Below are 27298 nucleotides of genomic sequence, written 5' to 3'. Positions count from 1 at the left end.
AGGGTGTCATGCTTCATCATAGGGCTGCTCCTCGTCGGGTCAGCGCTGCAAACATACATTAGATATACTACTTGTTAGCACTTGACCAACCCAACTAGGGGTACTCAATTATGTCATCAATACCCGGCAGGAATCACACAAGGGACTACCTTATGTAGTGTGCATTATATGCACTGCAACCACTGACCTACCCCTCATCTCTCGGTCCTGGCAGATGAGGGGTAGGTCTACCTATATGATGATATAATTGAGTAACCCTAGTTGTACTACATGGGGAACAATCTTTGCTGCAGTATACATTAGAATACACGGTACCCCTACCATATCAGTTATTCCTGAAGTATTGAAACAGATACAGAATGAGTACTGGATGAAACTGATGGGTAATTTTGACAACGTTTTGGCAATTATGCTGAGCGACATTAAGGGGGAAGCAGCAGCGGTGGCTATATGCCAACGCCTAAGGGAAACACTTCCTACAAACCAGGAGCGTGCATTCAAAATTATCGAAGACACCTATGCTTCATGAGGTAGAGATAGTTTGGGAGCCAAACCAGGGAAACCACAAGTGGTGAGTACTTCGGACAAGGATAACTCAAGGCGAGCACCCGTATCTTTTCAAAAGAAATGGGATAATAACAATCAATCCAAAAATATTAATAACAATAAAGGAAACACTTCACGATCAAGGGTTGGGTCTCCCCATTCGGAGTCCTCTAAAAAGAGGTACAACCTTAAGAGTTTGGATAATATTAGGAAACCTGACAGGTATCAGGATACTGATATACATTCCTTTCTTTCCTTTCAGGGTTCATCAAAAGACGCGGAGAGGCAAGGACGGTCAGAATACAAAATTGAAGATTGACCAAAGGGAAAAAGGGAAAGACATCGCACTTCAGATTTCATTGTCAAACAGGAAGAGCAACATAAAGCAGGTAACTGGACCTGGGAGGGGGAGTGCTGGTTTGGGTAGAGGGAGGGATGGACCTGGGAGGTGTAGTGCTGGCTTGAGTAGTTCTTGGGCTGGCCTCTGTATGGGGAGGGCTAGGCTTCAATAATTTGGGTATCATATTACCCCAAAGTTGACTATGGGGGATGGACATGGAGGTGGCAATGTTAGCCCCTTTTTTGTCAGAATGAGGGGGGGCTCTTTTTTGGATCTCTTTGATGATTTTGGTGTGGCATTGGGGTGGGTGGCTCTCTTCTCTTCCTTTCCTGTTTGAAAGGAACTTTCTCAGCAGGTCTGATGGTGGGATTGGTGGTAATCCAGCACTCTTAACTCTGGGAGGGTGGGCAGCAGTGGCAGGGGTTCTAGGGCGCATAGGGTAAGGGTTTTCAGAGATGTGGGAGGAGGTGTCCCGATGGGTGGGGTTTTGGAGGGAGAGGAAAATGAGGTCTGAGATGTGGATGCATGTTTTCTGTGTGTATGTCTCTGAGTGTCCTGGGATGGTGCTTTGGGTGTTGTGTCTTGTGTGCTGAGTTTGTTCATACAAGACCGCTCTCTCATCATAATTTCCTCAGCGGTCATGCCGCTGTGGAGTCGGAGTTTTGGTATGGAAATAATGGCTTTCCAACTGCATCGGTTTTTGGGCCTTCCAACCACGGCAGACAGATTGCTTGTCTTTCCGATTGCCGTGGACAGACTTTTTCAGTGCACATTTTATAATTGGAAAGTCGGATGGTCCATGGAGCTAGTGGGTGGATTTTTACCACTACCACAAGTCGGACGGGTTTTCCAACCACCGTCGTAATAAGCCCCTTAGATTGGAGTGGGAATAGTATTTGAACCCTCCGTAAAATGTAAAGGTTGGAGTAACGAGTTGTTGCATTTTTAGCCATAATTGTGAAAAATAGTTTTTTTAATGCCTCTTTTTTTTAGATTACCAGTATTTTTTTGCAGACAGTGTTGGACTCTGCCCTTTCTGCAGGGTCATCCCCAGACGTTTTGACTTCCCTCCTCCATTTTTGCTGAATTCGTCTTTGTTGGCATTAGGATTCTGTGCACTTTGCCTCTGCTAACCAGTGCTAAAGTGCTTAGTCTCTCTCTTTTTGATATGTTAAATTGGCTTATACCCAAATTGCTTATTTAATTTATTTATAACTCCCTAGTTAAGTAGTCCGCATGTGCCCAGGGCCTATTAATTAATTTATACTAGTGGGCCTGTAGCACTGATTGTGCCACCCACTTAAGTAACCCTTTAAACCTTTTGCCAGGCCTGAACCTTCTTGTTCCATTCATATAGGTCATCCCTAGGGTTGGCCCTGGACAGCCCAGAGGGCAGGGTATAATATATTTAAAAAGTGGGACATTTTTAAGTCTTGCATGTCCTGTAAGTAAAACATTCTTACATTAATTTTTTACTACTGCAAGGCCTACCTCTCCCATAGGATAACATTGGAGTTACCTTATTACCTTTTATAAGTGTAATTTCCAAATGGGGATAGATTACCATTTCATGTCACATAATATTATAAGTAGATTTTTTTCTTATTATGCTTATTTAATTTATTTTGGTGAGAAATAGTAAATATGATGTCTTTGATAGATTAAACATCTTATATAATTGTTTATAACAGAAAATGATTTATGTTTTATTTTCAATACTTGCCCCAAATGGTTTAGATTTTAATAGGAATAGGAATTCTGGCCCCTTTAGTATCCAACACATTCTTTAAAGTAGTTTAGATTGTAGTGGGAATGCTAACTCTAGACCCTTCAGTGTCCAGCACCTTCCCTAAAAGGGTTCATATTGGAATGGGAATAGTAATTTTGACCACCTTTAGGAACTCATCTGTGAAGCCCCTTGTGCTTCCTGAACATCACTTTTTGAGCCTGCTCCATATTTACGAGGCAGCACTAAGCCACTAGTTTTTAATTATATCTATCTCGTAGATATTGTTCCCCTTACTGCCATTTTCTGCGTTAAAAGGGCGTGCAATGGGTGTTGCTGGGGGTGTTCCCATCAACATCCATGGCTTTTTGACACATCCTCAGAGTTTTGGGAAATAGCAAATCTGAGGCAGCACCAAAAACTTGGGCCTCCCCAGGGGAGGCCTAAAGGAGGCACAGTGTGGAGAAATATCTTTATTTTTCCATGATTTTCCTTTTTCTATGTGTGCTGCATTCTGCCTTTTGTGATTGGTTTTGTGCAGGAAGATTTATGATAGATTTGGATTTGGATTTGGATGCGGATTTATAAAGCGCGTAGCTACCCTCAGGCGTCCCAGCGCTGTTTAGTCAACCTATTGATCCGGCGGGAGGGGAGGAGTGATGAAGAGTTTATGGGAAGAGCCATGTTTTTAGTAACCTCCGAAAGGCAAGTAGGTTGTTTTCTTCTCGGATGGGGAGTGGGAGGGAATTCCACAGTTTTTGAGCATTGTAGGAGAACAGTCGCCCCCCGGAGCGGGCCTTTTTTATTCTTGGGACACTGGCCAGGGAGAGGGAGTCTGACCTGAGTTTTCTGTTAGACTGATGAGGTTTGATGAGGGATCTCAGGATCGGCGGGCCTCTCCCTTGCATAATTCTATGAGAAATGCATAGGGTCTTAAAGGTAATCCTTTCCTTAATAGGGAGCCAGTGTAGGTTTTTGAGAGCTGGTTTGGCGGAGCATCTGGCTGTGGTTCCGGTTAGGATTCTGGCAGACGCGTTTTGGGCGTGTTGAAGTCTGTTAATAACCGATGCCGGGGCCCCTAGGTAAAGGACGTTACCGTAGTCAAGTCTGTAATTCACCAGCCCCTGTATAAGCAATTTCCTGGACTGGAAGGGGATTAAATGGAGGATCTTCCGTGCTGTTTGGATGAGACCGAAACATATGCCTGAGGTTTTTCTAGCCTGGGTTTTAAAATTGAGCTCTTGGTCCAACCAGATCCCAAGCCTCTTGACTTCTGATTTAGGGATAGGAGGTGATCCCATACAGTGTGGCCAGGGGAGGGAAGGAGGGAGTTTGCGAGGGTTTCCCAAAAGGAGGATCTCGGTCTTCTCTCCGTTCAATTTCAGGCGTGATTCGCACATCCAGTGGAAGATGTTCTCCAAACAGGCTGCTAGGTTACCGAGGCTTTTGCTCGATTGGTTAAGAGACACCACCAATTGGGTGTCATCGGCGTACATGACTGTTTTTATGCCGAATGGGGCTATAATGTCCTCCAGGGGAGCCATGTATACATTAAAAAGTGTGGGGCTCAGGGAGGAGCCCTGGGGGACTCCACACTGTAGTGGGAGAGCTCTGGATGTGACTGTGCCATCGGATACCTGAAAGGTTCTGCCTTCGATGAACGATTTGATCCAGGACAGGGCGGTGCCTAAGACTCCAACCAGGCTGAGCCGGTGGATGAGGGTGGTATGATCCACCGTGTCGAACGCGGCACTCAGATCGAGGAGGATCACTGCCACTGATCCTCCTGCGTCTATGATGGTTCTTGCCTCCTCGACCACAGCTAGTAGTGCGGTGTCTGTTCCTTGTCCAGGTCTAAACCCTGTCTGAGATTGACGAAGTAGATTATTGGTTTCCAAGAAGAGTGATAGTTGGTGATTAACAATTCGCTCAGCCAATTTGCTAATGGCCGGGAGGAGAGAAATGGGTCTATAATTGGAAAGGTCCGTTGGGTCGAGGTGCTTTCCTGCCCTTTTCTTTTGCCATAGGAAAGCACAGCAGGAATACCTGTGGCGCTACCCTATGGCAAACCCACATAAATCAGGCCCTTAGTGTCTAACACCTTTAACAAAGTGGTTTTAATATGAGTAGTAATAGCAAATCTGATCCCTTCAGTGTTCAACACCTTCTCCAAATTTGTCTAAACTGTAATGGGTATAGTAATTTAGACCTCTTTAGTAACCAATACATTCCCCAAAGTGGATTAGGCTGGAGTGGGACGAATAAATTTGACCCTTTCAGTGTTCATTACCTTCCGTAAAATAGTTCACATTGGTGTGACAATAGAAATTTGACCTCTTCATTGTCCAACACAATTTTCGAAATGGTTTACACTGGAGAGGGAGTATAATTAATGATGTTTCTAATGTATACATGTTCCCAAAAAGATTTTGGTTTTAGTGGAGGTGCTATATTAAAAGACTATTATATAATTTAATTACTAATGTATTATAGAGAGAGATAAGGAAAATTATATAAGTTTTATTGACTTATTGTATATTTTGCAGCATTGGTTGTTTTATAGTGTTTGTTTGATCTGACATTTTAATAATATACTTGCATAGTTTAACATACATTTTATTTATACACTTTTAAATTATGTTTATTTGCAAACAATAGGAAAATACATTTTAAATGTTTATTATTTTTTTAAGTTTCTATTCATTTGTATTATGACATTCTTTTTTTATTTATTAGCAGTCATTTTTGTAATTCTAACTATATTTTTTACTGTATTAAAATAATTGTTTGGCAGTTTCAGTTCCTGATGTTCATTGTTCCCTGCTCCTGGTCTACAGGTAAGGTAAAACTACTTGAAAATTGTCATTTGCGATTATGGGTCAGGGTAGTATGGGTAGTTAGTTATAACAGTGTATTAGTTTGTTGTGGGACTTGTAGTTTTGTTTTAGGTTGTGTTTTTTAGTTACTTCGTTAAGTGAGGAAGCCCATAGTATAGTGTGTGTAGTGTAATTACCATAGTAACTTATTATTTTGATGTGAGTATAGTTTCAACTTGTGTGATATCTTGTCTGTTCTGTTTTTGTGATGTATATTATGTGAGGGTGGATATGTTTTACAGGATTTGAGGTCAGAATGAAATCCATTCCTTATTTTGGGATTCGTTTTTTGTTATATTTTAGCCACTCTTTAATTTCCTTTATTTTGGGGCTTTGCCAGGAGCGGTTCTACCTTTAATATGTAATTTTATGGATTTAATCTTTGGGTATTCAATTTTGAAATAGTTTTTGGTCAATTGGAGGAATATCATTGACATCAAGCTTGTAAGTTGATTTAAAAATATTTTGGGGTTGAGACATTTTTGCTCTGATTGTTTTTTGCATTATTGTGTCATTTAGGAAATGCTGTGTATTGCATGTATTCCTATATTGTATTTGCTGATTTGGATGTTTAAACATTTGTGTAAATGTGTTGTATTGGATAAATATATTTATTTAAAAACATGTATTGTAAATTAATTTAATTTATCAGTAGTACTGGATATTGTTTAATTGTACATTTTAATTTACACAGATAAATAAATAATAATTCACATAATATTTATAACCAAACATATTGTACGGCTTTCTGTAGGTTTATGTTGGATGCAAACTTAATTTGGATTGTAAGGTTTATAGTAGTATTCCTACAAATCTGACAAGGTGGTAGAGGCCTTTGGTATAGATAAATAATGTTGCTTTACATTGTAGCATTTCATGCAGTTCTTTGGTGTAATTGAGTATTGTAGGTTTAGTTTATGTGAAAGACTGTTCAACTCTCAGTTCTTAGTAGCCTTGTCTTTTTTTTTTTAGTTTTCTTGGAAATTGTATTGGGTAGGATGTCTTTTTGCGTTTTGTGACTTGGAAGGCGTGTTGCCATCCTTTAACTGTGTTGTTTGTTTTGGCTGTTGGGCAATGGTGAGTCATCAGCATTCCACCATGGTATTTGAAACTTGGGTTGGTGATTTGAAACTTGGGTTGATGCCTGCGGGCCTGATTCACAAAGGTATCTTTCACTTTTGAGAAAGGTTACTATTTTTCGGTATTCATAAACTGCACTTTTATAATTACGTACATATTTTTAGTTATTGTACACTTTTGATGTAGGTTCAGCGCTAGACATGACCAACCCCTAGTACTACAACAACCTCCCATAGAAAATAACAGAGGTAGGGACTTACTACAAAATTGTATGTCATTACAAAAGTGTAAGATATCATAAATGTGCAGTTTATAAATACCAAAAAGTAGTACTCTTACTCAAACGTGTAAGCTACTCCATAGGTGCACTTTGAGAAGAGCACTTTATAGTAAGCTTTGAAGTAGAACTGCGGTATACCAAACATACTACAAAGTGCAGTTTGTGAATCAGGCTCTATAGTAGATAGCAGTTTGCTCGTTGGTAAGCAGGACGTAAATTAGGAGTATGTTACTGTTATGATGATCACCATTTATGATGTTTATTTTCTGATGTATGTATTATTAGTCTCCTGTCATTATCGCTATTTTCATACTGGAGAGAGGGATCTTCATGGTGTGTAGTGGTTAGATTTTCAGGAATGTCTATAACTTGATATCTTCTAGGGGAAGCAGGGGTTTCTCTTGTTTTTGTTTTTCATATTTTGCACTATTAATCTGTTTAAATTGGGTATGCTTGCCATTTGCCTGTTGCTATATTCAGGAATTTTGGGAAGTATGGGCCAGATGTATCAAGAATTGCTTTTATGATTCTTAAATAGCGAATTTAATATTTTTTTTGCAAATCCTTAACATTCCGTATTAGCAAATCGCAAATTGTGATTCGTTATTAGGGAATGCATTCCTATAGGCCCATAGGAATGAATAGGAATGCATTCGCAATTTGCGAATACCAAATTGGCAATCCCAAATTGCAAATGCAATTGCGAGGGTGCTAGGGGGCCTAAAGACACCCCTGATGCACCCCCAGAAATGGTAAGTATGCACATGTGGTACACCCACAAGCCCTAAGGGCATGTTTGCACGTCACATGGCACTTCGAAAAATGCACTTGGTTGCATTTGTCGAAGGAATCACAAATTACCATCAACTTGAAGTTGGTGGTAAACTGCGATTCCTAAATGCAAATTTGCATTTGTTGAATTTGCTACATGAATTGCATTTAGGGAATCGCAAATGAATTGCAATTCATTAACTGTATTCACAATTTAGGTAATTGCAAAAAATTACAATTACCCATATTACGAATGGCAAATGTTTGGTATATTGCAAAAGGCATTTTTGCGTTCGCAAACATGCTGATTCTGAGAATTGGCCCGTTTGCGAATGCAAAAAGCGTTGATACATCTGGCCCTATGTTTTTTAAGATGCTTGCTGTGGGTTCTTGGGAGCTAATACTTCTTTCTCCCATGTCTTGGAACACATGTCTTACTTCTATTTCTGTTCTATTTGGGGGTGGCTGTGCTCCCTAACATTAAGTTCAACACCATTTCTAGTTGTAGCCCTCCTATACCAAGCATCAGCATAGCATTTAGTACATTTCCAATGTATATTCTTGGTGCTTGTGCTGTCTGGCTGAATGTATGTCCAATGTGCACTAATAGTGTTTTCCCTTTGTGGGAGATGTATATTAGTATTTCTGTCTGTTTTTGAAGTAATTCTTTTTTCTTTGCTGTGTTCAGTTGAGATGTTGGTCAGGTGTTTTTTTGTCTGTTGGATAGAGAAGGATTGTTTTTATTTTATTTATTTATTTATTTATGGGCTTGTAACGCGCCGGCATCACACCCGAAGGTGTATCTCCGCGCGGTGCTGTGAAGAAACAGGTAGGGCAGCGCTCCAACTAGAACAGGGTTGTCTTTAGGCGTTTCCTGAAAGCTAGATGGCTCGGGCAATCTCTGAGGGAAAGGGGAAGACTGTTCCACAGACGCGGGCCCATAATGGAAAGGGCGCGACCTCCCTGTCTGGTCTTGTTATGTCTAGGAACCTGGAGTAATAGCTGATTGCTGGACCTAAGAATGCGGGAAGGGCGGTGGTATACAAATTTCTCGGCCAGGTAGTGTGGACCGAGGTTGTGAAGGGGGTCTGGTTCTTAGTTGGGTTTTAACATTTAGGGTTCGATTATGATCTTGCTAGGAAGGCCATCCCAGAGCCATCCAGAGGCGGTCCTTCCAACCAAATCGTGCTGAGACCCGGTTTAACCGAATGACAAGGTACAATGCCGTAAACTCTTCACTTACTGAACGACTCCATCATGTCAAATCCGTCTTCATTTTCCAGGTGAAAAGCTGCAGGATACGTACAATTGAGTCGTACAGAAGCATTTTCGCAAGCCAATTCCGAACGCCCAACTAAGATGTGTACTTCCAATGCGCCGAATCGTTCACCAATACCAACATGTCAGATCACCCAGAAGAAGAGTATTTCAGGACCGAATCACGCCACAACATGATTCCTGTGAACAAGACGGTGCAGCTGTGCATCCCATCACTCACGTCATCCCTATACTATATGCCTACAAACAATACAACCACTCCAACAGACACGGACGTTACAGAGGTAAGTCTAACACCTACCCATATACAATAACGTAGCTACCCCATCAAAGCCAACAGAAGATAAAGCAGTGAGGAAACGGCCGTTAATTTGGGGGTGGGGGGAATACTTGCAGCAATGTACAGGCAATTAGGGTGGGGGGCAATAGTTCCCGAAATTCAGACACAAAGGGAGAGCAGGGGACTCATACTCCCAGAAATTTCCTACCAAAATTGGTAGGTGGAGGTCTAACACTTACAGCAATGGAGAGTACAAACTGCTGTTGGGTGATAATACCCCCAGCAATGATTATCCAAGTTATTGATAGTGTGGCAAATACCCCCAGCAATGTTGAGGTAATATTGGCATTGGGTGGCAAATACCCCTAGGAATGTAGCTGGGGTTGGTGGGGCTAATACCCTCAGTACTCCATCTGAAAAATAGGGTTTTTTGGGGCAATTACCTCCAGTACTCAATCTGCAAAATTGGGGTTTGTGGGGCAAAAACCCCCAGTACTCTATCTACAAAATTGGGGTTTGTGTGGCAAATACCCCCAGCAATGTAGATGCAAAATTGGGGTTTGTTGTGCAAATACCCCTCAGTAATCTAGATGCAACATGGGGGTTTGTGGGGCACATACCCCCAGTACTCCATCTGCAAAATTGGGGTTTGTGGGGCAAAAACCCCCAGTAATCTATATACAAAATTGGAGTTTGTGTGGCAAATACCCCCAGCAATGTGTGCAAATATGTGTTTTGGGCCCCAAACACCCAGGAATGTGTATGTTAGCAATGTAACTGCTGCACATGGAAAGCGACTCAATACCTAGAGGTGGAGTACATGCTGCAAGAATGCTTAAATAATTAAGCACAAAAGTAATTTACCATCAAATGCATTACCCCACTGTTGCAGCCAAAGTAACTGGGAACTTTGAGGAACGGGCAGAGTGGAGATGCAAGTGCTCTAGGAACCTTAACAAATAAAAACAAGCCTCAACATCTAATAAATGGTGCTTTAAAAAGATGTTAAATACCGGGGGAGCTGATGCGCAAACAAGACACAAGCCACCAACAGCAGCTCAAGGACTATATGTGTGTGTGGAGAAGCTGTCTCAGTCTGAACTGGCACACATGATGGGGGGCCGAAGACCATACAGACCTATGGGTGTTGAGTACAATCAGAAAGTGTTCAGCATACCCTTGGATTGGCCATGGTGGCAATTGGGCATTGGTTGATGGGCTGGTGCACCAGGTTCACCTGTGGGCCATGATTTATAAGCCTTAGTAAACCACACCAAAAGACTGACTTACTTACACAGTCACCACCACGCCGCTGCAATATGGTGACATTTTCTTTGATACCCACTTGTGCTGTAAATTGAGGCTGGGGGAAAGCCTTTGGAGCATACTCACCTTGGTGCACTGCCTCACATGCCTTGACAGAGATAGTGTCTTCTTCCTCATACAGCCATCACTTTCAGGTAATGCCACATGCAGGGAGACTGTGTTGTATGTAGGGGCCTTGCAGGGAGGCAAGTCACATCTGGACAGTCTGACCTGCACACCACCACTTTGATCAGTAGCAGTGTGCTTCATTTAAAAAAAATCGCTTGACAGGAAAACGCACACAGGCCAGAAGAAAAGAGATGATCACAGTTTGTGTGAAAATTACTTTTAGAGGGCCTGAGCATCATTGTGATCCCAATCAGAGCATGTGTCCATAGGATGATGTGATGTGTATGTACAATGAGGGAATGTCATCATCAGGTAGGTACACTTATCACTCAATTTACTAGGGGAAACACACATTTTACGTGGAAAAGGAATTGCCATAACCACACATATGTATGTATCCTAACTGAATTCATGACTCCACAACAACACACACTGAAACATCGCAGGGCAACAGAACTACAATGTACTCTCAATAGTATGTCATTTTGATGCGTCTGTGTGCAATAAAGCACAGACGATATTGACCATGCCAACACATATGTCCACAGACAAAGCCACTCTGTACTAATTTTTGTGTCTCATAATACAACAACACAAAAGTGGTTGTGTCACAGTCGTCATGGACATATTTGTACCAAATCCAACTTGGAATTGAAAGATTCCTGGGCCAACATAAATATAGTATACAGTCACCATGTGTGGACTGATGATGCTGCACACAGCCCACAATCTGTATGCATCTATGGTCATCTTTGGAGAATGTCATTCACAGCAAGCCAGCATCTACCTCATCAGGCTGTCGTGTGTGTTTCAAACTAATAAACCCATTGTGATTGTGCAGATTGTGTCCTGGACAGCAATCTGAGGGTGCACGAGTCTCATTACTTACGATTCACAAATAGTGTTGGTGTGTCTGGTGCACAGCTCTTTGGGCAAGATAAGCTGCCTGCGCAGCTGAGGATGCTGGGGGGGTGGATCAATCTGGGGCTCAAATACACAAGTGACATAGTCATTTTCAAGTCAGGAGATATGGGTACATCTTGTGAGTATGAAAGACGTGCAGAATGAATTCACCTTTGTACACATTTGAAAAACTGTCAAAACAAATAATGGAAACATCAAGGAGACCTCAACAAACAAATATTACCATCAGGGCCAAGGACAGTATCTAATGGGCACAATGTGAACACTTAGAGACACACACAAGGGATACCTGTTACATTCTGCTTTTCCTCCCTCTTTGTCCCTCCTTAGTGTTAGTGTCTGCTTGTCTATGTCATTTCTCTGTGATGTCATCCATGATTCTACCTGTTGGTGTTCATGGGATTTATCAGTTACCTGAAGGCTGAGCTTACCTGCTCCCGGTGGGGTTTCTTACCAGATTACATTTTTACTTGAATGCTGTACCTGACCATCTAATCCCAAGATTAAATATACTACTTGAACATTACAACGAGGAGTCTTTCATCTTTATTTTACTGAATGTAACACAGGCGACGATTGGAGAAAAGAAACCAAGCGTACCAAAACTAAAGAGAAGAAACTGAACATAATGCCTACAGACTTGGATGCCCCACCGGTGTCTGTAACATCAGACAGCCTACAGAAGTAAGTGTTGGCCCTTACACCTGGTTCTCGTTTTGAATTGAAGCTGTAAAGAGGGACCAGCGACGTGTGCCAGTAATCGGCGGCAGCGTTTTAAACTGAATGCTGAAATTGATGAATTGTTTGTTCCTCAACTCTCCAGAGGGAGCAGCCACGTGTGCTGGGAAGGGGCAGCAGAGAATTGTGTTCTGAGGATAACTGTCACCTTTTGGGAGCCATAAGGAAAGTGATATTTCTGAACCTGCGGCCCGTGAAAAGTTTTAAGTGTTTCAATTGTGGGTGATTTCTACTGGATTTGGGGTGCCACCATTGCGCAGGTACTGTGTGTTCAATCTTGTAATTTGGCGTTTTTCTCATTTTTTTTTTAAAGCTGCGCTACGTTTAACTGTCATATTTCTTTAAAAAAAAAAAGAAAGTGTGCGAGCCTGGTACAGTGATTAATGCTTGCCTGGTTGCGAGAAGCAGTTGCGTAGCCATTCTGACATCTTTGGTTGCTTAGCTGTTGCTACGGCGTTCACAGCTCTAGCGTGCCGAGAGCCACCCGGTGCAGCACACGCTGCATGCCGCCATGTTGGTATTGGCGTTTCATACCTGTTTCGCCAACCACACACCGTTTTCCAATGCCGATAAAGTTGTGGACATTTTGTCGTCTGGAAACAGCAAATACAGATACTCTTTTTGGTATTTAGTAAGATGGAAATGTGAACGGGAGTTGGCAGACTGAGATGTAAGCGGCAGTTGGCAAATGAGACACCAGTGGAAGCAAAAATAGTCTGCACTTTGCCCGAGTCTGCAACACCTGCAGCTCTGAGTTACGCTGATAAGTGGGGGTTGCAGCATGTGGAAGTCCTTCGTAAAAATTGCTATTTTGGGAGAACATTATAAAATATGAAACTACCACTATTTGGGAATTTGCTTAAACTGGGACTCCCTCATCAACAAGGTTCGGTTTATGTAAGGAGAAATAAGAACTTATATGGTCTTTTACAAATTAATTCCTGCAGCTCCGCACGTGAGGAAACTGCCTGCACGTACATGAAGATATATGGTCTATGTACTCACAGAAGAATTTTTGGCAATGAATCTTTATCGTTTCTTTTCCCTTTCATTCACATTTCAATCAACAATTCAGGGAAAGAACTGTCTCCCAAGATTTGACAACGGTGACTACTTTTATTGTTTTAACTTGTTATGTTTAAACTTTTGTGATCTATTCTGTTGCATATCAACTAAGTTACGCAGTATGTTGTTTCTGCTTTAATTTACAGTTTAGTTCTAGCATATGTGTGCGTGTGGGATTTATTTTGGAATTTGGAACCACTTTTGTGCTCAAGATTTTTGAGGTGTTCAGTTATATTTAATTTTATGGTGATGCGTTTTTGAGTCATTTAATTTAATTAATGGTGTATTTTATGCGGAGCCACACTTGTGCTAAATTCTTATTGAGGTCCTCCATTTATTTGTTGAGGGGTTTAATGTTTCAAATGAAAGAAAGAATGAAAGGAAGAAACTATGCATGCTGATGTATTCTTCAAGTGTTGCTGTGAGGAGCCACATCTGTGCTCAACTTCGTTGAGGAGCTCCATTCTTGTTAAGTTTAAAGTTGAAGAGCCGTGATGTGCTCACTTTTGTTCATGTTCAGTTTTATTTGTGCTAACATTTTGATGAACCACGGAAGTGCTCTAATTTTTTAGAGTTGTTCAGTTTCAGTATTTCACATCCTTACAGTGAGGAGCCTTAGGTGCTCCACTCTTTTCTTGCTTATTGTTGATCAGCTTTAGTGATGTTCAGTTGTTAGTTCTTGTTTCATGTGAACCACCTTATAAGTGCTCTATAATGTTAGAGGAGTTCATGTGTATGCTGTGAGGAGCCGTAAGGGCTCAGTTTTATTGTCATTTCGGTTTAACCACTTAAGTGCTCTATATTATAGTGGGGTTCAAATGCTTGCTATTAGGAGCCGTAGGGGCCCAATTTTATTGTCATTTCAGATGAACCACTTATAGTGCTCTATGGTTATAGGAGTTCATATATTTACTGTGAGGAGCCGTATGGGCTCAGTTGTATTGGTGATTTTCTGTTACTTATTGTGAGGAGACGCAGGAGGCTCAGTTTTATTCTATTGTTAGAGAAGTCGTGCATCTTGTATTTACTGTGAGGAGTTGGGCTCATTTTTATTGTGCTTTATTTTTAGAGGAATCGAAAATATTCGAATTTGAGGAGTTGAAATTTCATTTTCTATCTACGGTACTGTGCCATACTGTACTTTTGCTAATTTGTTTTGAGATGTTCAGTTCTCATTTGTGGATTCGGCATCTTATGGACTGTACCACATTTACTTATGCTTACATTCTTTTGTTAGCTTACGGTGCTTGTACAACCTTTGTACCTGCGCCCTTTGGTGTTACCTCTTCTTTCCACCATGTTGAAGAGGGTGTTAATTTCTTGTGCGTTTATGTTCTTTCTTTCTTCTGCCTTTCTGCTTCTGCCATCCTCTGTTTTATCTTCTTCATCTTTTCAGTTAAAGGGGGAGGTGTGTTACATCCTGCTTTTCCTCCCTCTTTGTCCCTCCTTAGTCTTAGTGTCTGCTTGTCTATGTCATTTCTCTGTGATGTCATCCATGATTCTACCTGTTGCTGTTCAGGGGATTTATCAGTTACCTGGAGGCTGAGCAGGAGGTTATCTGCTCCCGATGGGGTTTCTTACCAGATTACATTTCTACTTGAATGCTGTACCTGACCATCTAATCCCAAGATTAAATATACTACTTGAACATTACAACGAGGAGTCTTTCATCTTTATTTTACTGAATGTAACAATACCCTTGCAAAATCAGATCAGAGGTTTATACATTTAGAGGATGCAAACACTTATGGAACTAGCCGTACTGTTCCAGTGTCATGTGTGTTTGCTTAAAGTGCAATGTGTTTTCCTCAGCACAACCAGAGATATCATTACAATGATTCCATCTCACTTCCTGTCCACATACCACAAACATCCAAATTTAGAATGCCAGCAACCCCCATGCATGTATAGTGTACTGGCAAGTGTGGCAATGCGTTTTGAGGTAGTAAAACCCCATGTGGCACAACAACACACATCCATGAATTCAACATTAATGGGGCTGTAGTCCTCTAAGGAATTGACTGACATCCAATGTTCTGTAATCATGATATTGCAAATTTAGCAATATCCACATCCATCACAGGTCAGTTTTCAAGGGCAAGAAAGAACAATAACTGAGTATAAATACCTACAATGGGGAAACACAACATATGCCAACACACAACTCAGACAAGGCAAAGATAGGTGGAGCCTACGTTTCCAGTGATGCCAATAGGTCTTGCATATGACCGTGTACTCAAAGTGGCCATTAAAACAATCAGTCATGAACATCCATTGGCAAACAGCATCAGTCATGAACATCCATTGGCAAACAGCACACTGCAGACAACACATTCCACATCTTCACAATTACTCAGACAACAGTGTCTGACTGCTTCCATATACCAAATTTACACATATGTACATAGCAACTTTATCTCCTGGCCTGCATGATTTCTACTTGTGCAGGTATGACCCCTCTCACATCCAGCCTAAAGTACATGCTCAACCTACAAAACTAACATACTCACAAGCACCTTATAAGCCCACTCTGGTGCAGCTAGAAGGAAAAACATGTCTGCCACACAAGCTATAGCCTTGTACTCAAACTCTTCAAACACAATTGTAACAATCTCACACTGATGCTGCACTTCTCACATCCACCCCTACATGCACAGCATCACTCTTCATCACTAGGTACACAACTCACACATACCTGAAATGCACACAATGTAATGTATTCATCACCTCCTCAGCAGACGTCAAAAGTAACATGTCAAATGGACCACGTTCATCACCAGATTCACTCTCAATAAGGGCTTGGAATACAATCATATCACAACTTGCAGCATCACAGCATGACATACACACTTCACACATCACCACAACTCATGACAAGACACTTACATTGCTCAATGGATATGTCCTCAGTTGTTCACATATCGCCACACATCCACCATACTCTGCTTCAGTTCAACAGATTGTCAAATCTAAAATACATGCATATACTGATGCAAAAAAACATATATCAACTATACAATATCTAACATTTAACCGTTCTGCAGCCTAAAATACACAACTGGTGCATACCCTTAACATACACTTATCCACTTTGTCATATATGAATAGTTTAACATTGTCTCACTGTGGCCCTGTCACATCCATATATGACTTCCATGCACAGTACCCTATTGAATTATGCACATTAACAATTAACCTCACACATTGTAAATGCACTGTTCCACCCATATCTCGCAATAGTGCCACAGACTACAGCCCTCATCACCTGCCATAATCCATTAATGTCTAGCTAGATATATCCCTCTCACATTGAAGTATTCCTACCATACCTTGTTCAGGATTAAAACAGTTTTATGGGCTTGTATACTCTGATTCACATCCCTGCATGTAACAACACTCACAATGGGACAATGAGGGTACTTCACGTCTCCTACACAAGAACTGCTATAAAACTTAACACATACCTTGCAATCCATGACAATAGCAAAGTGTGTGCTGGCTCCATTACGTAGGAGTCTCCACTCCCTATCAAATTTGGAAACACCAGTCGCTCTCACCTCTACACTTGTTTGAGACAGATTAGCACATGCAACATCAACATTTCAAAAATTATCTGCAGCTAGGCTTTCCAATAAAAATACAACCTACTCCCCTGTGTGGCAACTGAGAACATGGATGTGACACTGGCTCAAGTGGCATCTCCACAGCAGACTGAACAACAACACTCATGTGCACTCACTGTCCACTCAGCTTACCACAAGTAGCACAGGGCAATGTGACAGACATTACAGCACACATAAGTCAGACCCATGTGAACTGGAACAGCATGAAGATTATCTCAAAAAGACACCATTGTCAGTCATGCACAGAGGACAACCTACACACAAATCATATGCTCAACTGTGACTGCTCTGTGGTTTTAAATACAATATGTAAGCTTGGACAGACAAAAAACTAAGCCTTGGCGGACTTTGCAGAGTTCTGCTATGCCGAACTCGGTGAAGTGCAAAAACATCTCTGCCGCATAACGTGGAGCTCCGCAAGCGGATGAGTGCATTTGAAAAGTGCTGTTTGCAGTGATTTTCAGTGCCAGGTACTTGTCTGCACTGTGCAATCATTGCAAATGGCACCATGGACAGCGCAAGTGGATGCTGCTTCCTTTCTGCCGCTCGAGTAGATTTTTACTTGAGCAGCAGCTTTCTCAACGCAAGTGGTCGCGATCATGCGCGACCACTCGCAATGAGAAATCTCACCGCCTGCGTTGAGAAATTTCGCCGGGAGGTTGCATTTCCACGCTTGCACTTGTCAACTTGATGTTGACAATCGTGAACGAGGAAAAAACTGTGCTGGGAGGTGGATTTTCCTCGCTCGGGCTTGCTAACTTGACATTGATGAGCGCGAGCGAGGGAAAAAACTTTTTGGGAACTTCGCATGCTAGGCGAAAATCTCTGAGCAGAGCGGAGTTCACCGCCCAGACTTACAAAAAAAACCATACATGTGATGTACACACACAAAAGCAGGATAGCATGAATTACATCTAATCCAATGGACCTTTAAGATAGCACACACCTTGACTGACATTGATCACTGCAGAGAGTGGAGTCCTTGGAGGCAACAGGGTCTAAAGACTGTGGGAATACTGCTTACCTTCCACTCACCATGGTCTCACAAAATGTATCAGATGTGTACACAGCCATGATATGTATTTGCCTACAGTGGAATGCCACCTGTGGCACAGTTGATATTGCCAATGAAGGTGTGGGAATGATGCACAAAATATTGAGATATGGGCATTAACTATGTTGATAGAGTAGACAAGTGACAAGGAGCTCTATTTTTACCCATTTCCTTTTGTGTCAATTAGAGCGGGGCCTCTTTGACCTGAGTTGTTACCAGGCGAGTTGAGTACCATTCCTCGTATCAGACAGGTGAGTAAAGTAACTTATCAATTGTATTATAACCATGTTTACTATTTTGAGGTTGAAAAAAAAGTTATATACTTCAATACTACCTACCAGTTTTGAGATTTGGCCATTTACATGTTCTGCATTAGCAGCACTAGAATGTGTGTTTTGTGTTTCAGGTGCCTTCTACATCCCGTTAATACGGAGGACACGTACTTGACACATGAGGTTGTATTGATTCCAACCTTGTTTTATGACTTTTTCACTGTTTAGACAACATTTTTTAATGCAGTAGCAACAACTAGTTAGGTCCTGAAGAAAGCCGTGGACTACTAGTCCTGAAGGCTGAAACATGTCGACCATATTGATAGGTAGTGATGTTTGAAACTGCCTTTTGCACTGTTTTTAATTAGGATTACAGCAGATACCCTAATAAAAGTCTTTCTCTGTTGTAAATCCTTTTTACCCTGCACTAACACTTTTACACTGCACTTAACATTCCCACAAATTCTATTTGGGGACCATCCCTATATGGTCCACTAGAGCTTGATTTCGTTCTTTCTACTGTTTCTTTCAGATGACCCTTTTAAGATATAATCCACTAATTACCCCACTATGACTAAGAGGATAATTGGATGGAAGGATGGATACCCAGATGATGGGACTGTGGTGATTGATGGGAATCCAATGATTCATAAGGGTCTCTTCACTTTATAATTCTGTCCTTTGGCACCTTTTACAATACAGGCAGCTAGTCATCTTGTTCTGCTGGTAGATACTGATAGCTGATGCACCAGGCCCCCAGGTTTCTTGTTTGTTTATGATTATAGTTATTGGGGACTTAATCCGTGGTAGGTCTATAATATCCCTAGGACCCTACATCACCTTCTGTAATTATTGCCAATAGTGTGCCAGATCTAAAGGTGACATGGACATGGGCCCATCGCTATCAAGTCACATGCATGTAGTGTGTCATTACTCTGTGTATATGGGTGTGTTCAAAGTCACTACCAGGTAGTCACATTTCATATCTACTCAGGTGTCTCGATGAGACAGGTGTCTTTGTGTACATCACATACATGTGCAGCATGCTCCTTCTAAACTGTAGTTCTTAGTGACACATGCACTATGTTGATATATGAAAGCATGACCTATGTGCAATTGTGATGTGAAAAAGTAAAGGTTTGGCAATTCATGTCACACTCATAGTCAAAACCGATGAGGACAATAACAGCCAGAAAATGTAGACACAAAAGTCTGGAATGCATACTGTCAAAGTGCACATACTCCATGGACCATATGCAGTCCATGCCATACTAACCTCATTGTAGACTTACACTACTATTTGTACATGATTAACAGTTGACTTAAAGAACAATTTGATGAATACAAAAATCTACAAATGCAAATCTGAACCGCGTTTAGTCAGCATGATATGTTAAGAAAATAAATAACACAAGGCCAATGGCCAGTCCATAAATGTCCATATGCCCAATGGGCACTATCAACTTGCCCATTGTCTCTTGCCTGTACCAATACTGCAGTGGGTCACCTCCCCTGAAAAGGGCATCTAGGGGGCATGTCAGGCACCAAAGGGATAACATTAGGTGAGGACTGGGTTGGTTTTTGGGAGAAATGGGATCAGAAGGGGTGTGTGGGTTCACTGAAGTGATAGTACAAGAATGAGGGGATGTTGGGTCCACTGCTGTGGTTGTGACCAATTGAGGGGCTGATATGTCCACTGCAGTGGCAGGATCAGACTGAGGGGGGGCAGGTGTGGTATGAGGGCTTGTTGGAGAATGGGAGGGACTTGGTTTAACCATTTTGGGGATGGTAAACCCCTTAATGGCAGGTGAAAGAGAAAGGGAGGGGCACAATACTATCTAAAAAAATACTATCTACTATCATTTACCCTTTAGAAATGGTGATTATTGGGTCTCTGAGCGCAGCAGTTGTGCCCAGGGCCTGGAAGCAGGCCAGGGTACTGCCACTGCTCAAGAAACCATCTTTAGACCCCTATAAACCTGAAAGTTTTCGTCCCATTTCCCTGTTACCTTGGATCGCGAAGATCACCGAGGCCTATATCAATTCTCTTCTTACGGATTTTTTTACTGTAAACCAGAGGTTTGATCCCTCTCAAAACGGTTTTCGGCCTGGTCACAGCACTGAGTCAGCGCTTTTGGCCATGACTGAACATCTGTGGATGGCCTTAGATGCGGGGCAGACGTCGGCACTGATCCTTTTGGATCTCAGTGCCGCGTTTGACACTGTGTCTCATGCCATTTTGCTGAATCGTTTATCGAAGGCTGGAGTTACTGGCCTAGCTCTTGGGTGGCTGTCCTCCTTTCTTGCTGATAGGACGTTTCAGGTGGTTACTCCCCCTTTTGCTTCTGGTGTCTTTCCTATTGGCCAGGGGGTCCCACAGGGCTCGTCTTTGAGCCCCCGGCTCTTTAACCTTTATGTTCAACCTCTGGCGGATGTTGCCAGGAGCAGAGGGCTAACCATGGTCTCCTATGCCGACGACACTCAGTTGGTGGTGGCTCTCTCGAGTGACCCCGAACAGGACGGCAGGAAATTTCCGGGCGACCTCTCGGCGATCGCCGAGTGGATGACCGTCAACTGTCTTCAACTGAATACCAACAATTCAGAGGTGCTGTTGGTGGGAGGGAACCATGACTGCTGGAGTGAACTGTGGTGGCCCAAGAGCTTGGGTGCAGCTCCTACCCCTAAGCCTGTAGTGAAGAACCTGGGGGTTTGGATGGACAACTCACTTAACTTCCAGATCCAGACGAAAAGGGTGGCAGGAACTTGTTTCGGTCTGTTGCGCGGGCTCAAACCTATTCTGCCCTTTTTTGATGCTACGACTAGGCAGATTATCATTCAGGCCCTGATTTTGTCCAGGCTGGATTATGCCTGCTCGCTGCACCTGCTCGCGAATAAATCTGAAATTCAGAGGTTACAGAGAGTCCAGAATGTGGCTGTAAGATCTCTTTTGGGCTTACGAAGAACTTGTTCAGTGACCAGTGCAATTCGCCGCCTTCACTGGTTGCCTGTAGCCAGGCGAATTGAGTTTAAGGCATTGTGTATTGCCTTTAAAATTCTGAAATTGGCATCTCCCCAAATTCTGTCTGACCTTCTTGTACCTTGCACTCCTACATGATCACTTCGATCTATGGGACAATGTTTGGTGGTGATCTCCCGGGTGAGAAGAGTCCGTGATGGTGGGCGCTCTTTTCGTAATAGAGCTGCCATTTTGTGGAAGTCTTTGCCGGCCCGCATTCTTGGGCTTACTAACTATTTTCACTTTAGGAAAGCCATTAAGACATTTCTGTTCCCTTCCCTGTAGGCCTTCAGTGTTTTATGCGTATGGCTCTTTTGTTGCTTAGCACCGGGACGCCTCTTAGCTGAGGCAGCTGTCGCGCTCTCTAAAACCCGTTAACATAACATAAAATAACAGATTGTTTTGGAGGTTTTTTGGGTGTGGGAGGTACAAGGCTGGTCTGAGAAAGTGCAGGTTGGTGGAGAGGTTTTGACTTGGGAGACCTGAGGGATTTGCAGGTTTGGGTTTTGGGGCTTGACTTTTTAGAGGGGTGGCAGTTGTAGATGTCATGGCACGGGAGGTGGGTTGTCCCTTCTTCTTTGGAGGGGGTTTGGATGGGTAACTAGGGAAGAGGCCATGGTCACAAAGGAAGACATTCTGGTTAGAGGGGGGAACAGGAAAGGAAAGGGCAGGGGCTGTAGAGGGAGAGTGTTGTGAGGTATGCAGAGTATGTGTGGATGTATGTGTGTCATCAGCTGTTGTGTCTGTGATGTTGAGTGTGCGGTCTGACTCCTGAGTGTGCGTGGGTGTGGGTTTGCCCTTCTGTCTGTGTGCAACATGTGGCTGTTAAGGCGTGTGCATGTGTGTTTCTGCATGTGTTTGGGACAGGTAGGGTAGTTGGGACAGTGGATGGGGAAGAGGTAGGAGGGGTAAGGGACTGTTGGAGCTGGGATACTGCTGCCATCAGTGTGGAGGCATGTGCCTGATAGGATCTGTGTAGGAAAGACAGTTCTGAGTGAATGCCCTCCATGAATGACAACATTTATGTCAAAATACTTGTCTGCGCATGGAGGACATTCAGCACTCATATCTGACCTACAAACATCAGTTTCAAAATGACTATTGCCTCCACACTGAGGGCAGCAGGGGAGACAGGGGCAGGGGTGAGGTGCCTGGCCCAAAGGAGAGATCTCCCCTGCCACAGGAGCGGTCACGGACACTGGGATAAGGAGCAGCTTGGATTTGGAGATGGGAGTGGTGGTGGATTCAGATGCTGATGATTCATTTTCTTTCTCCACAACCAGGGAGTCATCACTTGGGCTTCACTGGTCCTCAGATGTGTCATGTGGACTTGCCGGACTGCCCTCAGTAGGGCTCACCTCATCCTCCACGCCAGTGGATTCCTCGATGTCAAATTCGGCATTGGGCCCAGACTGGTGCTTTGCTCCCCCTACGTCCATGGCACTGTCTCCTCCTGTTGCAGGTGCTGATGCTGTGAATAAAAATGTAAAAGGATCAAATTAGACACCTGTATGTAATTGACACATAGGTGACATCACAAATCATTACATTTCAGACTTCTACATCTGTTTAACTAATGCTATCTCCTCTACATACAATAACATACATGGCACTTTTCATAATACAGGTCAAACCTTGCCCCCTCACACATGTGTTTTACTGACACATTGAGTATATCAAGATCATTTGCCAGGTCCACAATGTCGACTAGTTCATTATGTAGCAGGCAACATATCGTCTTTTGCACCTGACAGTCTTGTGTCATGAAATACCTGTCTCGTCATCTTTAAGGGAGTATAGAGCTCACAATGGGAATAGGATTCACACAGTTGAATTGTGACACAGGATCCATTCTGTGATACCTTTTCATCCAATTGAGAATCATTGGCTGTAATGTCACAGGTTAAATAACATCCTTGTAGAACTTAAAGCTTCCATACTCATTGCATGGGTCATGTCACACAAATAGCAGTGAGTGTGCTAATTTTTCCTGCAACTTATGTTCTTCACACTCTGATTGAGTTCAACAAGGTAGTAGGCATAGCTAGTGTGAGATGGTACTGTCTGGTGCCATCTATACACAGTGTTAGGAGGATGACTCAGAATGTTGTGCACATTGTAAACAGCTCACCATTTTCAGATGTGAGAAATGGTCAACACACTTCCAAGCTCAATAACTGCATCTTCACAATGCTTCTGGAAGAACACAATGCCACTGGCCCATCTGGGTGCACTGACTGTACAGACTATCAGTACTGAACCTCCATTCTTCATGGGTCAAGTCAACACTGTGTACCAAAACTGACTAGACTTCAGAGATCCCCTTTTGTATGTCCCAATTATGAATGTCCCTCACTTCCATCAGACATATTGCACACTTCTGGCAGCTTAAATTAATTGTTTGGAACATCTCAGTGTTTTTAAAAATACTTCAAGATGATGCATATATTACAACTCTCATGCTGACAGCTATGCATTATATACGTTTGCCAAAGCCCCAAGTAGGTATAGTCAACAGCATTTACACACATGGAAACTGTTCTGAACGTGTATCTCACATCACAAACACATTTTCAGACACATGGACTCACTCTTTTGAATGAAGAAAATTAAATCTTCCACACAATCATGTGACAGGACAGTGTCACAGATGACCAGAGTTTGCATACCTATAATTGGCCGATGTGATACATATTATAAGACTGAGCAGCACAGCTAATACCTAACAGTGGCACAATGATCAAGCAGGAATCACCAAGCCCTCAATCATGATTTCAACTGCTGGTGTTATGTATAATATGGCATATTCACACTTGATTGCTCCAATGACAACATGCCTCACACATTTGTGTAAACCACAATAAGCACAGGTCATATATTAGTCAATGTGCTGCCACAGGTTGGCCATTTGCATTGCAACCAAAGGTTACCTCCATGCACAGGTTTCTGTGAATGTTGATGATCAGATGAGCATGGTACTATGGTCACTTCCATGAACATAACAGACTTACATCTCCCTGATGACAGAGATGTACTTGGGCATCAAATTATCCCTGTGCATATGCAACTTATAAAACGGATCAGTGGGTTTGGCTGACTTACACCTAGTAAAAGGGGCAGCAGGCTAAGCTACTGTAAAATGCATGTCACATACTCACCCCCTCCTTGCTGCTGTCTGGCTTTCAACTTCCCATGCAGGTTAGGGAAGACCACCTCTAGGATGCGGAGCGGAGCATGTGTGGGGTCAATGTCCGTGCCCGACCCTCTTGCCAGGACGTGACAGGCCCAGCTGGACCTCAGCAGTCCTCTTGGCCCAGCCACAAAAGTCCTGCCTCCTCTTACATCAGTGACAAGCATGCCAAAGCTCCAACCCTTCAACGCACACATTCCGGGAGATGGTTCTCCACATTTTTTCCTTCTCATGGGGGTTGACCTGTAAGGATCACATGGTGACAGGACCTTAATGCCCAAGCAAGACGCTTCTGAGTCAGACACCAGCACACACTGTTAATGCTCTGTTTGGCCTGAATGTCTAAAGGCTATGCATTTGGCATGGTGTGCATTTGTCCAGGGTCCGATGACACCGTCACATTATAATAGTGATGAAATGGTCCCCCAGCACACACACTTCTATAGAAGTGTACCTGCCCAGACCAGTTATCTACTCACTTTTATAGTTACAGATAACATGTTATCTTATTGACAATGAGATTCCCAATGCTAGCATGCATAGAGTTTGCACATGGTCAAAGAAAATGCAATGTAATCATCACTCACCTGCTCCTCTGGTTTGCCATACAGCTGGCTGTGCAGTGGCAGGAGGGTGTCCAGCAAGGCCTTCTTCTTCTCCTTACTGAAAGCTGGGGCCCTCTCCACTGTCCATGCCATTGCAGCTCCCAGAGAATAGGTTAACAGCAGCAGAGAGATGGTGAGGTGAAGGAATGTTACAGGTAGTGCAGGCATTTGAAGTCTATAGGGAACAGGCACACTTATATATGATTTGCAGGGGCAGCCTCAAATCTAGGCAGACAAAGCAATAGGTTCATGTTGGTCGCATTATCTGAATCGGTACAATGTATAACGTTGCTTTCATACGACCCTACCGCGATGATCAAAAATTCATCATCTAACCACGATTGGCTTTCACATATTGGTGATGGGAGGTTACCGAGTCGTGTTGCATGCGATGATGACACAAACAGAAACGTGTGTTGTTCACCATAACAACCGAAAGCCAATGGCTGTGACTGAATCGGTCCGAAAGTGGCTACCATGTCCTTTGAATACTCACCCACATCGGTCACCATAACAACCAACAGCCAAATTATGTGACCGAATCGGTCTGGATGCGGCTACCGCATCCTTTGAATACTCACCCACTTTGGTCCCCATGTCAACCAACAGCCAATGGCTGTGACTGAATCGGTTCGGATGTGGCTACCGCTTCCTTTAATACACAATCGTATTGATCAGCATTACAGCTTTCAGCGTATGTCCCAGTCAGAATTGGTTAGGATGCAGCTACCAAGTCCTTGCAGTTATCAGTCTTCAGGGCACACACTGCTGTGATTGTTTTTTGTGTGCATTACATGTGTGTAGACAGGTTTTGCATGATGACATAGCCGTTTCAATATATATCTCACACTCCCATGAAGAGATAACCTTGAGGAGAACATTATTTTTTGAGTTTCATACATACATTTTGACAAATGTATTCCTTTTACCCTACTAAGCTTGATCACAGTGCAAATTACGTTTGGTGACATGTTCACTGCATTTGGTGACTATGTGAACCCAATGTGCATTCTGTAAGATTTCTGACAGTATATGTTGTGTGTTTGAAGCCATGTATCAAGCATAAACATTTGAATGAGTATACTGTGACATTATTCTGCAACATCAGCTGGTGTTTGTCATTTCATTTACTAGTGTAAATTTGTCTCCCTGACTTAAGTAGGTGATGGAGTAAATGAGGCATCACCTACATTATTCTTGTTTTATTTCTGTGATTTTATGTATTTGGCAGGCATGACAACACAACAGTGTCCTCCCTGTGACACTTGTGAGCAGTATTATCATATTGAGATGCTGTGTGCATCATGTGTCCCACATATATGGCAGTCCATGGTCCTATTGTGGGTCCCTTCAAAACATGTAATCCTTGTCACAAACCCATTTCTTGACTAATTTAGTGGGGAGGTGCAGAGTATGTCATGCTACATCAAATGAATGGTGACAGACAGTAGAGGTTTTTTACTGTACAGCAATCTCATTGCTGAGTCACCATCCCTTGGTAACATGTCTGGGAAGGGTACTCATGCTGTGATTTGTATGTGGGGTAAGTGTTATTAATGTACCAAAGATTCTGTACCTTTATTTGTTTAACTAAGTCATGTTTAGTTTGGCTCAATGCATGTTGCTTTGTACATTGTAAACTGACACTAACTCTGTTTACACCCTACATTTAGGTATCATAGACGTCCACCAGTCTACAGGCCCTTTCCTGATACATAGACCACGGAGGAGCGTGATATCATCAGGTGATATCTGTTCAACATGCAAATTATTGAGGATTTATCAGTGCAGTTGGCACCACATCTGCTCCTGCAATGCCCATATCCTCTTGCAAGCGGTGCTGGCATGCTTTGACCCGGGGGCCACGCAAGTGAACTGCAGAACAGCAACATTTCTTATGCTGGCCGAACAGAAAATGCCTAAAATGATAATCCAGCATTAGCAAAATTAGTAAGAGGCTGCCTGGGTAGCTATGGGCCAGAAGGCTAGTCGTTGCATCTCTGTTGCAAGAAGAAAAGAGCACCTTTTTCATTGCATAATGTTTTAGTAGGTGCCAAATGTGTTAGCTGTCACTGCCAAACATGTACGTACAGCACAATACCTTACCACGTGTATTCCTGGTTTTAGTAATGTGTTTTATTGACCGCAATGCACTTTACTACATGAATCACTGATTCACTCCAACACCATACCGCCTATT

At 42.7% G+C, this 27298-nt stretch overlaps 1 long non-coding RNA gene across 1 annotated transcript; it reads left to right on the top strand.

The window, feature by feature from the left end:
- The first annotated feature begins 824 nt into the window (after positions 1-824).
- On the top strand, positions 825-27298 carry LOC146809987 (uncharacterized). Its single transcript, XR_014965610.1, has 4 exons — positions 825-935; positions 8903-9181; positions 18203-18266; positions 26772-27298. It is a non-coding gene; the product is annotated as an uncharacterized LOC146809987 (long non-coding RNA).

This window comes from Triturus cristatus, chromosome 7 (assembly GCF_964204655.1).
Source record: "Triturus cristatus chromosome 7, aTriCri1.1, whole genome shotgun sequence".
Classification (NCBI taxonomy): Eukaryota; Metazoa; Chordata; class Amphibia; order Caudata; family Salamandridae; genus Triturus; species Triturus cristatus.
Note: the sequence above shows the minus strand (reverse complement) of the source record. Positions and strands in the feature narration are given on the sequence as shown.